Here is a 14794-nt window from a genome sequence, read left to right as displayed (position 1 = left end):
ACCCAATGTCTTCCACAAGTCTCTCCTCAAGTTGTATCGCTCCCCAATTCACCCTGTCCCGTCCCCTCCTCCTCCCGTTTCGGTCGGAGGGTCCTTGGAGTATGAAGTCCAGGGTGTCCTTGACTCCCGCCTTGTAAGAGGGTCCGTATAGTATCTGGTACACTGGAGGGGCTACGGCCCGGAGGAGAGGTCCTGGGTCCCTGCGAGGGACATCCATGCAAAAGCACTAATTAGAAGGTTTCACCTCCTTCACCCTGAAAAACCAGGTTTTGAGGGTCCGGAGGCCCCTCTTGGAAGGGGGGGTACTGTCACATCTCTGTCAGATTTGGGGCCTGCTGTTCCGGTCGCAGCCACTAGGAGGCGCCGGGCCGCCACTTCGCCATCAGACTCGGGGACGGCTGTTCCTGCCTCGGCCACTGGGAGGCGCCGTGGTTCTATTACGTCGCCGTCAGACTCAGGGCCTATGGTCCCAGCTTTAGCCACTAGGAGGCGCCGGTCTGTCACGTCACCGTTGGATTCGAGGCCTGCTGTTCTGGTCACGGCCACTAGGAGGCGCCAGACCGCCACTTCACAGTCAGACTCGGGGACGGCTGTTCCTGCCTCGGCCACTGGGAGGCGCCGTGGTCCGCCCGTGAGTTATGGTGGTGACAGAGAAGTGGCTCCTGCGCAGGCATCTGGTGGGTGCAGGCTCCGCCCCTCTGTCAGTCATCAGGGGGTTACTGCAACACCGTCTGGCCTGGTCCTGGGGGCGGCCCTAATGACATCACCAGTCCAGGAACCTGTGAGGGATGACCTGATCCCTCAAATACCTTGGGACTGGTCTTGCAAGCCGCCGGATATATTCTTGGTTCCCCTGTGTGTTACTTAGTGATTGATTTCTGTTTGACTCTGACCTCAGCCTGGATTTCTGACCCCTCTTTTGCCTGACGATTCTGTACTTCTGCTACTCTCCTGGTTTGTGACCTTGGCTTGGATATTCTGACTCTGCTACTTCCTAACGATTCTGTACCTCTGCCGCCCTCCTGGTTTTTGACTCTGACCTTGGCCTGAAATTGACTCTGCTATTGCCTGCCATTTTTGTACTTCACTCTGACGACCGTCCTGCTCTGGACGCTGCTCATATTCAGACAGCTACCTCCTGGGCTCTGTTGTAAATCCAGATCCCTGTATAAGGGTAAAGGGTATCAGTGTTTCTCGGGGTGTTGCCTGGCTGCAGCCCAGAACCGCAGACGGACGTTACAGATACACTTAGAGTGTTGGTTTGGAGGAGGACTTCCTGGCAGAAAGGGTACAGTATCACCAGATACCAGGTATATATAGCATAGTTTAAACATTAACAATGTACTTAGATATATCAGGAGTAGTGTTGAGCCACCCCGCTAGTGTTTTGGTTCGTCGCACAGGAGGCAAGTTCGTCGAATGTTCGTCGAACGTTCGAAGAACACCATCGAACCCCATTCAAAACAATGGCAGGCAAACACAAACACATACAAACACATAGTAAACAATTACAAAACACCTTTAAAGGTGTCCCAAAGCAGACAAAATGCTCAGAAGACAAAAATAACATATGGAAAAGGGCAACTACATTTAGAAAAGAGGTGGAGGAGTAAAAGGAGGAGGTGGAGGAGACACAGATATAGGCTTGTCATGCCCTTATGAAGTCAAGAAAGTCTGGAATAAAAATGTAAAATACAAACCAAAAAGAAAAAAAAAAAATTCTGAAATCGAACACTATCATATACCGTCAGACTGCCCACCAATAAATTATGGCAACTGCCGATGGGGCGGCGTTATTCCCACGAACCTCCAAGCTGCGTCCATGAAGGCAAAGTATTTGGTTTCCGGGGGCAGTATGATTGCAAAGCTGAACCTTAAAGAAATGTCCAAAAGGGCACCACCAGGAGTGGAACCTGTGGCTTAATTGGACTCCACCCGGGAAACCACAACCATACAAGCTACAGAAAAGATGGACAGATTGCAAGCTTTGTCGTTTCTGTGTGTGGTGTGGTATGTCCGTTTGTAGATGTGCTAGCGATTTCTCAGTTTTATTCCGTTAACGACCGAGACTCCGGCATGCCCCCGCGGTACGCGTCAAGCTTGCTAGAGGGATACGCGAGGCTCTGGCACTTGAGATCGAGCAATAACAGGTCTATCATGCCCTTACATGTCCGGGGCTGCATGCGCGCTACACTGAAAGGACCAGCTTTTGTCGTTTACAGGTGCTGATAACCCGCTGAACAACGTTAGTGATGGGGATCTGGGATTCCAATTATTCCCCGCGAACGATGATTTCCCAGTAAGTGCAGGTCAACCGCAATTACGAAATTAGGCCTAACCGGCATTCCTTTCAAAATGAAAAATTACGTGTCCAAACCACAGGTGCTGTAGCTTGCTTAACAGCTCGGCAGCCGTTCTCAGGCCCAGTATGGATTCGACAACATTGTAGAAAGTTGATAAAGGGTACAGTTTCACCGGATAGCACGTATATATGTAGCATAGTTTACACATTAAAAACCTATGTCTATAGATCAGGAGGCAGGCTCAGACGGTCTCATGCCCAGTATGGATTAGACGTGATTGGACAAAGGTGAGAAAACATAACGTATCACCGGATTACAGGTACGTATAGCATAGTTTACACATTAAAAACCTATGTTTATAGATCATGAGGCAGGCTCAGCCATTCTCAGGCCCAGTATGGATTAGACGTGATTGGACAAAGGTGAGAAAGGGTAACGTATCACAGGTATGTATAGCAAGTTTACACATTAAAAACCTATGTCTATAGATCAGGAGGCAGGCTCAGACGGTCTCAGGCCCAGTATGGATTAGACATGTGTAACAACCTTGCTGGCGTCACTGCATGGCCTCCCATCCCCCGCACACCAACTTACTTTCTGCTTCAAGCCATGCTGTGAATTCTGTCTCTTGCCAGCCCTGTGTTCCTTACTTTGTGCCTCTGCTCTCCTGTATGTTTCCTGGCCATGTGCGTGTATAGGGGGGCGGTGCCAGAATTCTCTGGTTCTTATGCAGTCAGGGTGCACCTGTGTAATCTGTCCCTGACCAATCACCTAGAGCCCTTGACTATTTAGCTCCGTCACACCCACTGAAACATTGCCTGAGCAATGTCTAAACTCAGTTAGCTCCTTGCTGCTGAGCTAGCCAGGCCCTGTCCTATGTCTTGCCTTCTCTGAAGTCTTAGTCTGTATTCCTGTGTCTCAGTACCTTGCCTAGCATATCTCTGCCCGCCTGCCAGGAGGCTGAATATCCTGGTCCTTGTGTCTTTGTCCCTGTCTCTCTGTCTGAACTCAGTCTTACCTTTGTCTCTCAGTCTCCCTTTCTCCTTGTCCGTGGCTCCCTTCCTTGCTGTGTCTTTCCTTGTGTCCTCCCTGTCTGTGCGTCTGCACTCTCGCAGCTTTATCTGTGCGTCTGCACTCTCGCAGCTTTATCTGTGCGTCTGCACTCTCGCAGCTTTATCTGTGCGTCTGCACTCTCGCAGCTTTATCTGTGCGTCTGCACTCTCGCAGCTTTATCTGTGCGTCTGCACTCTCGCAGCTTTATCTGTGCATCTGCACTCTCGCCGCTCTGCCTGCTCGGCTCTCTAGCCGCTCTGTCTGCCCGGCTCTCTAGCCACTCTGTCTGCCCGGCTCCTTAGCCGCTCTGCCTGCACGGCTACTTCTGCCGCTGCAGTACCTCTTGCTGCAGCTTCTCTCCACAGACCTTGTGGTTCAGCTTTGCTCAACTCCTGCTGCCACTGCAGAACCTCTTTCTGCAGCTTCTCTCTGCACTTCTGCCTTCACCTGCACCCCCTGTGTGAACAGGTCCAAACCTGTTCCTTCTTATTTCACTCCTGCCTGCCTGCATCCATACCTGCATCTCCTGTGTGAACAGGTCCAAACCTGTTCCTTCATATTCCACTCCTGCCTGCATCCATACCTGCACCTGCTGTGTGAACAGGTCCCTACCTGTTCCTTCTCAAGCCGTGCCCGCCTGTCCTGTGTCTCAAGCCGTGCCCGCCTGTCCTGTGTCTCAAGCCGTGCCCACCTGTCCTGTGTCTCAAGCCGTGCCCACCTGTCCTGTGTCTCAAGCCGTGCCCGCCTGTCCTGTGTCTCAAGCCGTGCCCGCCTGTCCTGTGTCTCAAGACGTGCCCGCCCGTCCTGTGTCTCAAGCCGTGCCCGCCTAAACCAGTGTCTCCAAGCAACGCCTGTTTGCCCAGTGTCTCCAAGCCACGCCTGCTTGCCCTGTATCTGTCGTACCTTCTTGCCCTGTGTCTCAGTCTGCCTGTCAGTCACATCTGTCCAAGTGACTTGTCTCCAAGTGGGATCAGCAGCCACAGCCAGACACCATTCTGGAGTGGCACCCGACAGCTATCTGCCGCACAAGCCTGACCTCACCATCAGAGGCTCCAGTGAAGACCAAGGTAGCTGTTGCAGTCACGCCCCTTCCAGGATAGTCTGGTCTGTGGCACAGTGGGGCCAGAACCCCCGGCTCGCGCCATTCAGACAAGGCGCGGGCGTGACAGTTTGCTCAGGCCATGGTCCCCGCTGAGTCCCATGTCCTTCCGCTCGCAGAGCGTCATGAACTCTCTCCCTGCCAGTGTGAGCCACCGGAAGAGTTTGTTCTGCCTTGTGTGGTTCCAATTGTGGAGACTTCTGAACCACTCATAGTCTCCAAGGCCATCTGTGAGCAGCTCCTGGCCTACGAAGAGCACGGCCCAGCAGATCCGCCTAGGTTCTATGGGGACCCCAAAGAGTGCCAAGGGTTCCTGAAAAAGTGCCTGCACTACATCCTGCAGAATGCAGTTTGTTTCCCCTCTGACCGGGTCAAGGTGGCATATATCATGTCCTACCTAGCTGGTGATGCCTTGAATTGGATCTGTCCCCTGTGGGAAGTAGGGGACCCTGTCGTCATGAGCCTGGGGGCCTTCCTGGTGGCCTTCCGTAAAGTTTTCGACATGCCACGTCCAGCTGCTCTTGAGATGTCTTCCCCTTCAAGCTTCCAGATACAGACCAGACAAGAGGAACCTATGGGTGAATCCTCTCATCCGTCTGTGACCGTCCCTGACACTCCTGTTCCTCAGCCTGCTAAGGCGGCCTCCTGTGTAAGGTCCAAGAGGTCTAAGAAAAAGCGGCTGGCAAGCTTACAGCCGCAATCTGGTCTCGTGAAGGAACATCCCGACGGTCTCTGTCCTGTGAAGCCAATGACTGTTTCTCTGCCTTCTGGGAGCTTTGGTGTGTATAAACCGCCAGCCAAACGGAGTCAGTGTGTCATCTCTGTCATACAGCTACCGAAGCCGACGTGGGCGTTGTCTCGAGGTGGCCGAGCCCTGTTGGAAAACAGTCTAGTCCTACAAGGACAACTACAGCTCCAGGTTGGAGCTTTATACATAAAGTTCATCTTCCACGTGTTGACTGGTATGCCCATGGGTCATTCTGAACCAGAGATCCTGGTGCCCATTTATGTTTGGAGACCCAGCAAGGCACCACACTTGAAACAACCAAGTGACAAGAGGTGTCTGGTTCCCTTGTGTCGCATTCAGTCAGCAAGGTCGTCTTCTTCGTCTGGTATGCTAGTCGCCGAGTCAAGGTGTGAGGATGCCTCTGAAGAGGGGGAGGCGGTCTCAGTTTCCTCACACATCCCCAGCGACTATACCAGTGTCCTGCTCCCAAGAGAACCCCTGCCTCTTGATTGTCTTCCCCAGGATAAAGGGCTGAAGATGGATCCTGAGTCTATGCCTTCAGCTCCCCTGTGGCCCAGGGGTGAAGGTCCCAAGACAGAGCTTCACCCATCCTCTAACCAGGAGGATGTGGTCCAGTTTTTTCAGGGTAACAGGCTGAAGTGGCTACCTGTATGTATGCCTCCAGCTTCCATTTGGCAGATGGGTGAAGATGTTGGAGCAGTGACCTACCTATCTCCATTTCTCACCAACCGGGAGGAGGAGGTCCAATTTTTCTGGCACATCGGGCGGAAGTCGGACTCTGTGATGGTGTCTTCTGTTTCTAGCTGGCCGGCTGATGTAGGGGTCAAGTCTCAAGCTTCCAGGTCCCTGCTCACTGCCAATCAGGAGGAAGAAGCCTTTGTACCCTCTGTGTTGGAAACTGACTCCCTTAGGCACCAAGAAACCGGACAATCTGGGATTCCTGATGGCACACATACTCCTCCCTACCTGAAGGATGTCGTGTCTACCTGGACTGTGTGTGGTCCCATACTCCTTCTTCAGGCCATTCTGGCAGGCTTGAGGAAGAGGGGCAGTAAAGGGGGGGTACTGTAACAACCTTGCTGGCGTCACTGCATGGCCTCCCATCCCCCGCACACCAACTTACTTTCTGCTTCAAGCCATGCTGTGAATTCTGTCTCTTGCCAGCCCTGTGTTCCGTACTTTGTGCCTCTGCTCTCCTGTATGTTTCCTGGCCATGTGTATGTATAGGGGGGTGGTGCCAGAATTCTCTGGTTCTTATGCAGTCAGGGTGCACCTGTGTAATATGTCCCTGACCAATCACCTAGAGCCGTTGACTATTTAGCTCCGTCACACCCACTGAAACATTGCCTGAGCAATGTCTAAACTCAGTTAGCTCCTTGCTGCTGAGCTAGCCAGGCCCTGTCCTATGTCTTGCCTTCTCTGAAGGCTCTTAGTCTGTATTCCTGTGTCTCGGTACCTTGCCTAGCATATCTCTGTCCGCCTGCCAGGAGGCAGAATATCCTGGTCCTTGAGTCTTGTTCCCAGTGCCTTGTCTGTTGTCTGCCCGCCTGCTAGGAGGCTGAATATCCTGGTCCTTGTGTCTTTGTCCCTGTCTCTCTGTCTGAACTCAGTCTTACCTTTGTCTATCAGTCTCCCTTTCTCCTTGTCCGTGGCTCCCTTTCTTGCTGTGTCTTTCCTTGTGTCCTCCCTGTCTGTGTATCTGCACTCTCGCAGCTTTATCTGTGTATCTGCACTCTCGCAGCTTTATCTGTGCATCTGCACTCTCGCAGCTTTATCTGTGCGTCTGCACTCTCGCAGCTTTATCTGTGCGTCTGCACTCTCGCAGCTTTATCTGTGCGTCTGCACTCTCGCAGCTTTATCTGTGCGTTTGCACTCTCGCAGCTTTATCTGTGCGTTTGCACTCTCGCAGCTTTATCTGTGCGTCTGCACTCTCGCAGCTTTATCTGTGCGTCTGCACTCTCGCAGCTTTATCTGTGCATCTGCACTCTCGCAGCTTTATCTGTGCATCTGCACTCTCGCAGCTTTATCTGTGCATCTGCACTCTCGCCGCTCTGCCTGCTCGGCTCTCTAGCCACTCTGTCTGCCCGGCTCCTTAGCTGCTCTGCCTGCACAGCTCCTTCTGCCGCTGCAGTACCTCTTGCTGCAGCTTCTCTCCACAGACCTTGAGGTTCAGCTTTGCTCCACTCCTGCTGCCACTGCAGAACCTCTTTCTGCAGCTTCTCTCTTCACTTCTGCCTTCACCTGCACCCCCTGTGTGAACAGGTCCAAACCTGTTCCTTCTTATTTCACTCCTGCCTGCCTGCATCCATACCTGCACCTCCTGTGTGAACAGGTCCCTACCTGTCCTGTGTCTCAAGCCGTGCCCGCCTGTCCTGTGTCTCAAGCCGTGCCCGCCTGTCCTGTGTCTCAAGCCGTGCCCGCCTGTCCTGTGTCTCAAGCCGTGCCTGCCTAAACCAGTGTCTCCAAGCCACGCCTGTTTGCCCAGTGTCTCCAAGCCACGCCTGCTTGCCCTGTATCTGTCGTACCTTCTTGCCCTGTGTCTCAGTCTGCCTGTCAGTCACATCTGTCCAAGTGACTTGTCTCCAAGTGGGATCAGCAGCCACAGCCAGACACCATTCTGGAGTGGCACCCGACAGCTATCTGCCGCACAAGCCTGACCTCACCATCAGAGGCTCCAGTGAAGACCAAGGTAGCTGTCGCAGTCACGCCCCTTCCAGGGTAGTCTGGTCTGTGGCACAGTGGGGCCACAACCCCCGGCTCGCGCCATTCAGCCAAGGCGCGGGCGTGACAACGTGATTGGACAAAGGTGAGAAAGGGTAACGTATCACCAGATTACAGGTATGTCAAGCATAGTTTACACATTAAAAGCCTATGTCTATAGATCAGGAGGCAGGCTCAGACGGTCTCAGGCCCAGTATGGATTAGACGTGATTGGACAAAGGTGAGAAAGGGTAACGTATCACCGGATTACAGGTATGTATAGCATAGTTTACACATTAAAAACCTATGTCTATAGATCAGGAGGCAGGCTCAGACGGTCTCAGGCCCTGTATGGATTAGACGTGATTGGACAAAGGTGAGAAAGGATAACGTATCACCGGATTACAGGTATGTATAGCATAGTTTAAACATTTAAAATCTCCGTGTTCTCAGTATGGATTAGACAACAATCTAAAAAGTAGAAAAAGGAAATGTTTTTGAAGCGTACACCAGTATACACTTTTGGTGGTATTTTTAAATCTTCATGTATATTTCTGTCTCAGTAAGACAGTCCAGCCTCTCCGACATAGGAAATGAGATGCATACAATTACTGACATAAAGTCTAATGATTGCAGAAATCTAGGAATTAACAATCACGGGAAAAACTGCCGTCACAATTCTCTGAGGCGATGCTGACCCTCAATTAATTTGTGTGTGAAGACAGCGAAAACATAACTTTGTGAAGAAAGTGTTGCTGTATCGCAGTACCGTTGATCCCATCAGCGTTACTCATCTCCATCAAATTTTAATCACAGGGAGAGATGTAAACTTGTTGCTCACTGCCAATCATGCTCTGTCACGTAACTTTGGAGTGCAAAAGACAGAAGCCTCAGGCCATAGGAGATTCTATGGGATTGGCATGAGAGGGCACATTTAAAATTGTGCGCCGGAATGTCACGCGTCTGTGAGTAGGAAAACTGTGAAAGCTGATGATAAACCACCACTGCATGTCATTGTGAGTCGAGGTCCATAAGAAATGTAAGCCATTGATCATCTGAAGCTAGAGCCCGGCCAGCGGGACAGGGCATAGCTACGTCTTAACCATCATCTATCAGTTCAGCAAATTTGTAGTAGCAGTCCCAGTGAAGGATTTGACAGCCCAGACTACACAGTGGAGGAGCAGGGAGAGGTAAACATTGCAAATGCTGTGGCCCTGCCCAAGCAAGGGGGGCACACTCATGGGTGTTGGTACTGGCACTGGGCCCCTCATAGTACGGTGGTGTGTCTGACGGCAGTTGTGCACCCCCACTGTCAGACACTTGATTGCACTATGAGGGACCCTGTGCCAGAGCCCGCGCCCAAGAGTCGGCCCACCCACCTGTCCAGGGCAACGGCACTCGCACGGTTGGGTGCGCTAGGTTGTGACCCAGGCCATGGGGGGAGGCAGCCCAGTTAGGGAGGTTTAGAAAATGGCATATGTTGATGTTGGACACTCAGCTGCTGCAAAAGGTGAAATTGGGCAAGTGCAAGGAAGAGAAGGACCAAAGCAAATCATTTTTCTGGCAACCTAGGTGTCATCAGGGGAAGGTGGGACAAAATCCTTGGAAACCCCTGCATGGTTTATTTTAATGAAGGTTAGATCATGCACATTGTGGGTCGACAGACAGGTCCTTTTTCCTGTCAGGATTGATCCAGCTGCACTGAAGACTCTTTCTGATAGCACACTTGCAGCTGGGTAAGCGAGCTCCTGTAAGGCATATTGTGCCAATTCAGGCCAGGTGTCCAGTTTAGCGGCCCAATAGTCAAATGGGAATGACCTGTGCGGGAGAACATCGATATGGGGAGAGAAGTAGTTTGTAACCATAGTGGACAACTGCTGTCTCCTGTCACTTTCAATCGATGCAGTATTACCAGTCGTGTGAGCGGGACTTGAAAAATCAGTCCACAACATGGTCACGAAACCCCTGTCTCCAACTCCACTTCTGATGTGTTCACCACGAACAGCTCTTCCAAACTGCCCCTGGCCCCTACGGCTCGTGTGAGAACCATCACTGCTGCTGTGTGCTGGGAATGCCTCAACCAACCGGTTTACCAGAGTTGCTTGTTTGTTAGCCAATATAAGGTCAAGGTTCTCCTGTGGCATTATGTTTTGGAATTTGCCTTTATAGCGTGGATCCAGGATGCTGGCCAACCAGTAGTCGTCATCGTTCATCATTTTGACAATGCGAGGGTCCCTTTTTAGGATCTGCAAGGCATAATCTGACATGTGGGCCAATGTTCCCGGTGTCAATGATGCACTGCGAGTGCTGGGTGGAGGAGCACTTTCTGGCAAATCCACATCCCTCCAGTCACGCACAAACCCTGTACCAGACCTTGCCACGCCAACATTTTCTCTTGCCCCACGAGAAGCATCCTCCTCCACCAAATAATCATCCCCATCATCATCCTCCTCCTCTTCCTCTTATTCCTCCACCTCGTCCAGGAGAGGTCCCGGAGCAGACAATGGCTGACTGTCATCAATGCTTCCCTCCTCCTCTTCCTCCTCATCTACCTTGGCTGCAGACGCCTGCTCCTTAATGTGCGTCAAAGTTTGCATGAACTGCCACAAAATTCCGGCTGTTATCACTAACTACCTTGCCTGCCTCAAGATGTAGACTGACCAGCCATGACTCAGTTTGTCGCTGAAAGTAGTCGGCCAGTACCTCAGCGGTGTGTCTGTCGCCCAAACACATCATCTGCAACACAGCCTGCTGACCCTTTCCACTAGCTGATCGATAGGGGGACACCTTGTGTTCATCACTGGCAGCTGTGGACGGAGTGCTCGTGCGACTGCGCTCTGTGGATGAGCTTTCGCTTCTGTAGGAGGAGGAGGAGTGTCGAACGCCTACAGCCAACTGTTTCCTATACCGTGGGCTAGGCAGCACTGTCCCACCACCGCTGTCCCCTGTGGACCCTGCATCCACCACATTAACCCAGTGTGCAGTGATGGACACGTAATGGCCCTGGCCATGCCTGCTGGACCATGCATCAGTTGTGAGGTGCACCTTTCCACTCACTGATTGCTTGAGTGCATGGACAATGCGGTCTTTCACATGAAGGTGAAGGGCTGGGATGGCTTTGCGAGAAAAGAAGTGGCGACTGGATAGGTCATAGTGTGGTACTGCGTAGGCCATGAGTTCGTGGAAAGCTGCGCTTTCAACCAACCGTTAGGGCATCATCTCTAACGAGACTAGTTTGGCAATGTGGGCATTCAAACCCAGTGTACGTGGATGAGAGGATGAGTACTTTCTTGTCCTACTCATAGTCTCTGGTAAGGTGAGCTGGACTTGAGAGCTGCATATGGTGGAACTAGGGGTGGACATGGCGGACTGAGAGAGGGTTGATGATGGTGATGGAGTTGGTGTTCTTTCTGATGGCCTAGATTCAGTCTTTCATTGATATAACATTGTCATTCCCTGACTGCTTTGGCCTTGCTACGACACCTCAACATTTGCTGCTGGTGGTGTGCTAACCGGTGGGCTTTCAGTGGGGGAAACAATGTAGCGTTGCTGACTACCTTCTTTGGGAGCAGTTGCACATGTGGTATGTGAGGTTTGATAGTCCGTCCACACTTGCAAGTGCATGGTGGTTACTAAGCATGCAACTGGTATTCAAATTTCTCAGATTTTTCCCTCGGCTAAAGGTCTTTGCGCACTTCTTACAGATAACCTTTGCCTGATCATTAGGATTTTGTTCAAAAAAGTGCCACACTACACGCTTCCTACTATGGAAGACATTTTGAGGCCTTGCACGCTGTGCTATTTTGACCGTCTGGCCAAGCTGTCCTGCAACTCTTGCTTTTTGTAACCCGTTTTTGGACTGCTCTGGGCCTGCCAGATAACAGCTGTGCGATGTCGATGCCTGCTGCGGATGCTCCTTCTCCACTTCTGCGCTATTGGCAGCGGCACCCTCTTCCCCCCAATGGATGCCAATCTGGGTCAACAACTGGGTCATCTATCACCTCCTCTTCAATGTCATGTGCACCTTCCTCTGTGTCACAGTGTATGGTGGTATAGTATGCGGGAAGGGGCACCTGAGTTTCATCTGGATCCGATTCTGTCTCAGTACACTGCGAGGACAATGTAGTGCTCTGAGTGAATGTACCAGCAGATAAATCTAGCAGTGGCTGTGCATCAGTGCACTCCATGCCAGATTCATCTTGGACTGGGGAATTCACGATTTGACTTGATAACCCAGGCATGGTATGAGAAAAGAGCTCCATGGAGTAATCTGTAGTGTGGCCTGCCGCATCCTTCACTTTTGGTAGGGGTGAAGGACATAAGGAAAGGTGCTGTTCCTGACCAGGAGCCTCCACTGACGACGCAGTGCTTTTATTTTTTGAAACTTCAGAAGAGGAGGCGATAGAGCTGGAGGCGGTGTCAGCAATGTAAGCCAAAACTTGTTCCTGAAGCTCCAGCTTTAAAAGCGGTTTACCTACTCCCAGAAAAGGTAGTCTACGAGGCCTTGTGGAGCCAGACAATGACGCCAGTGCACCACCTCTTGCCATAGCTGCTATTGTGCTTTTGCCACAACCAGCAGAAGCACCACCACCAACACCACCATCAGGACTAGCTGGCAACCCCCGCCCACTTCCACGGCCTCTTCCACCATACTTCTTCATTTTTTTGAAAAAGATACCCAAAATAACAAGATCTATATGGTACTGTAAAACAAGGTAAAGGGTCTATAGAGTATTGGTGAGAATTTGAATCTCAAAGTAGATTGGAGGATGCTGAACTATTGTCTCAGGCCCAGTATAGATTACACCGCAATGTGACAGGCAGAAATTGGCTGGTGTATGAGAAGGCAAAAGCTGTATAGAGTATTGGTGAGAATTTGAATCTCAATGTAGATTGGGGGACGCTGAACTATTGTCTCAGGCCCAGTATAGATTATACAGCTATGTGACAGGCAGAAATTGTCTGGTGTATGAGAAGGCAGAAGCTGTATAGAGTATTGGTGAGAATTCTAATCTCACTGTAGAGTGGAGGACGCTGAACTATTGTCTCATGCCCAGTATAAATTACACCGCAATGTGACAGGCAGAAATTGGCTGGTCTATGAGAAGGCAGAAGCTGTATAGAGTATTGGTGAGAATTTGATTCTCAGTGTAGATTGGAGGACGCTGAACTATTGTCTCAGGCCCAGTATAGATTATACAGCAATGTGACAGGCAGAAATTGGCTGGTGTATGAGAAGGCAAAAGCTGTATAGAGTAATGGTCAGAATTTGAATCTCAGTGTAGATTGGAGGACGCTGAACTATTGTCTTAGGCCCAGTATAGATTACACCGCTATGTGACAAGCAGAAAATATCTGGTGTATGACAAGGCAGAAGCTGTATAGAGCATTGGTGAGAATTTTAATCTCACTGTAGATTGGAGGACGCTGAACTATTGTCTCAGGCCCAGGACAGATTACACCGCAATGTGACAGGCAGAAATTGCCTAGTGTATGACTAACTACAAGGTGTATATAGAATTGGGCAGAATTGGAATATCCCTAGAGTGTAGGTCTGTAAGAACGGACAAACTCCTCGACTTTCCTTACAGAGTCACACACGTAGATAGCTTCAATTTGGCCGTGATAACAGCCGTTACACGGTACTGAGAGAGGAGCGTGCACGTACACCGCTGTACGGTGTATGTAAAATTGTCAAGCGCCGTGTTTTTGCATACGGACTGACACACGCTGTCTCTCTATAGTTTTGAATGTAATCAAACGGCAAATATACTAAACTGTTTGAAAAATGGACAAAACGATAAGGTGTAGGTCTGTAAGAACGGACAAACTCCTCAACTTTTCCTTACAGAGTCACACACGTAGATAGCTTCAATTTGGCCGTGATAACAGCCGGTACATGGTACTGTGTGAGGAGCGTACACCGCTGTACGGTGTGTGAAAAAATGAACGCTCAGTAACTCACCAGGACAAAACAATAAAATTTGGATTGCTTTGAAAAAAGCAGTTTGCTCAGCAGTGTGAAAACAGCAATGCAGCTGTCATGGAGCCTTAAAAGGCAGCCTAATAACCAACAGAGCTGATGCACCGAAATATAGCCTCCCCTTGCACTGCACAGTAACTGGTGTGTCGTTCAGGCAAAATCGCTAGCAGCAGAAGTAGTTTTTGGTATCTTCTTCCCTGCCTAACGCTCTCCCTACAGAATCAACAGCAGCAGCAGCTCTCCCTATTCTGAGATCAGCATAAGTAACATGGCGGTCGGCATGCACGCCCTTTTATATCCCCTGTGACGCCACACAAAGCAAGCCAATCACTTGCATGCCCTTCACAAACATGGTGGTAATCGCTGCCTATGTCATCACGTTACCCACAGTGTCCGTTCTTCCTGATTGGCTGAAAAAGGGCGCAAAAGCATCTTTTGAAACGCGACCTTGGCACGATGGTCGCCGACCTTGTGGCCAACCTCACGCTAAGGTTGGGTTTCGTTTCATGAAACCCGACTTTGGAGAAAGTCGGCGACTTTTGAATTTTTTCGACCCGTTTCGCTCAACTCTACTCTCAATATCTCTTTGCATGTAAGGCCAGAAAAAAATGTTCTTGAACCAGGTTCGTAGTCCTTTCTACTCGTAGGTATCCCATGTCTTTGTGGTTGTGGAGTTATTTGAAGACCAGTCTATGGTATACTCCAGGTAGTATTAACTGCTGTTTCTGTCCTCTATTTCGATACCTCCGTCAGTGAGGTAGCGCTTCACCTATTCTTTAAATAAGGTAGCTACTGCTGGTGACTCTGTAACTCTCTCTCACTTTCTCTGAAACTGATTTTGGTTCACGATAGGTAGAATGCTACCAATTATTTGGTCTTCATGTTGAGCTTTCTGGATCGTTTATTTT

General features: G+C 50.5%; 1 protein-coding gene across 1 annotated transcript in view; it reads left to right on the top strand.

Moving 5' to 3' along the window:
* The window catches only part of FGR (FGR proto-oncogene, Src family tyrosine kinase), a 417108-nt gene that overhangs the window by 75006 nt on the left and 327308 nt on the right, over window positions 1–14794 (top strand). The gene's annotated exons all lie outside the window — the stretch shown is intronic.

The sequence above is a fragment of the Dendrobates tinctorius genome, unplaced genomic scaffold, assembly GCF_039654945.1.
Source record: "Dendrobates tinctorius isolate UK_male_01 unplaced genomic scaffold, ASM3965494v1 ptg000015l, whole genome shotgun sequence".
NCBI lineage: Eukaryota > Metazoa > Chordata > Amphibia > Anura > Dendrobatidae > Dendrobates > Dendrobates tinctorius.
Note: the sequence above shows the minus strand (reverse complement) of the source record. Positions and strands in the feature narration are given on the sequence as shown.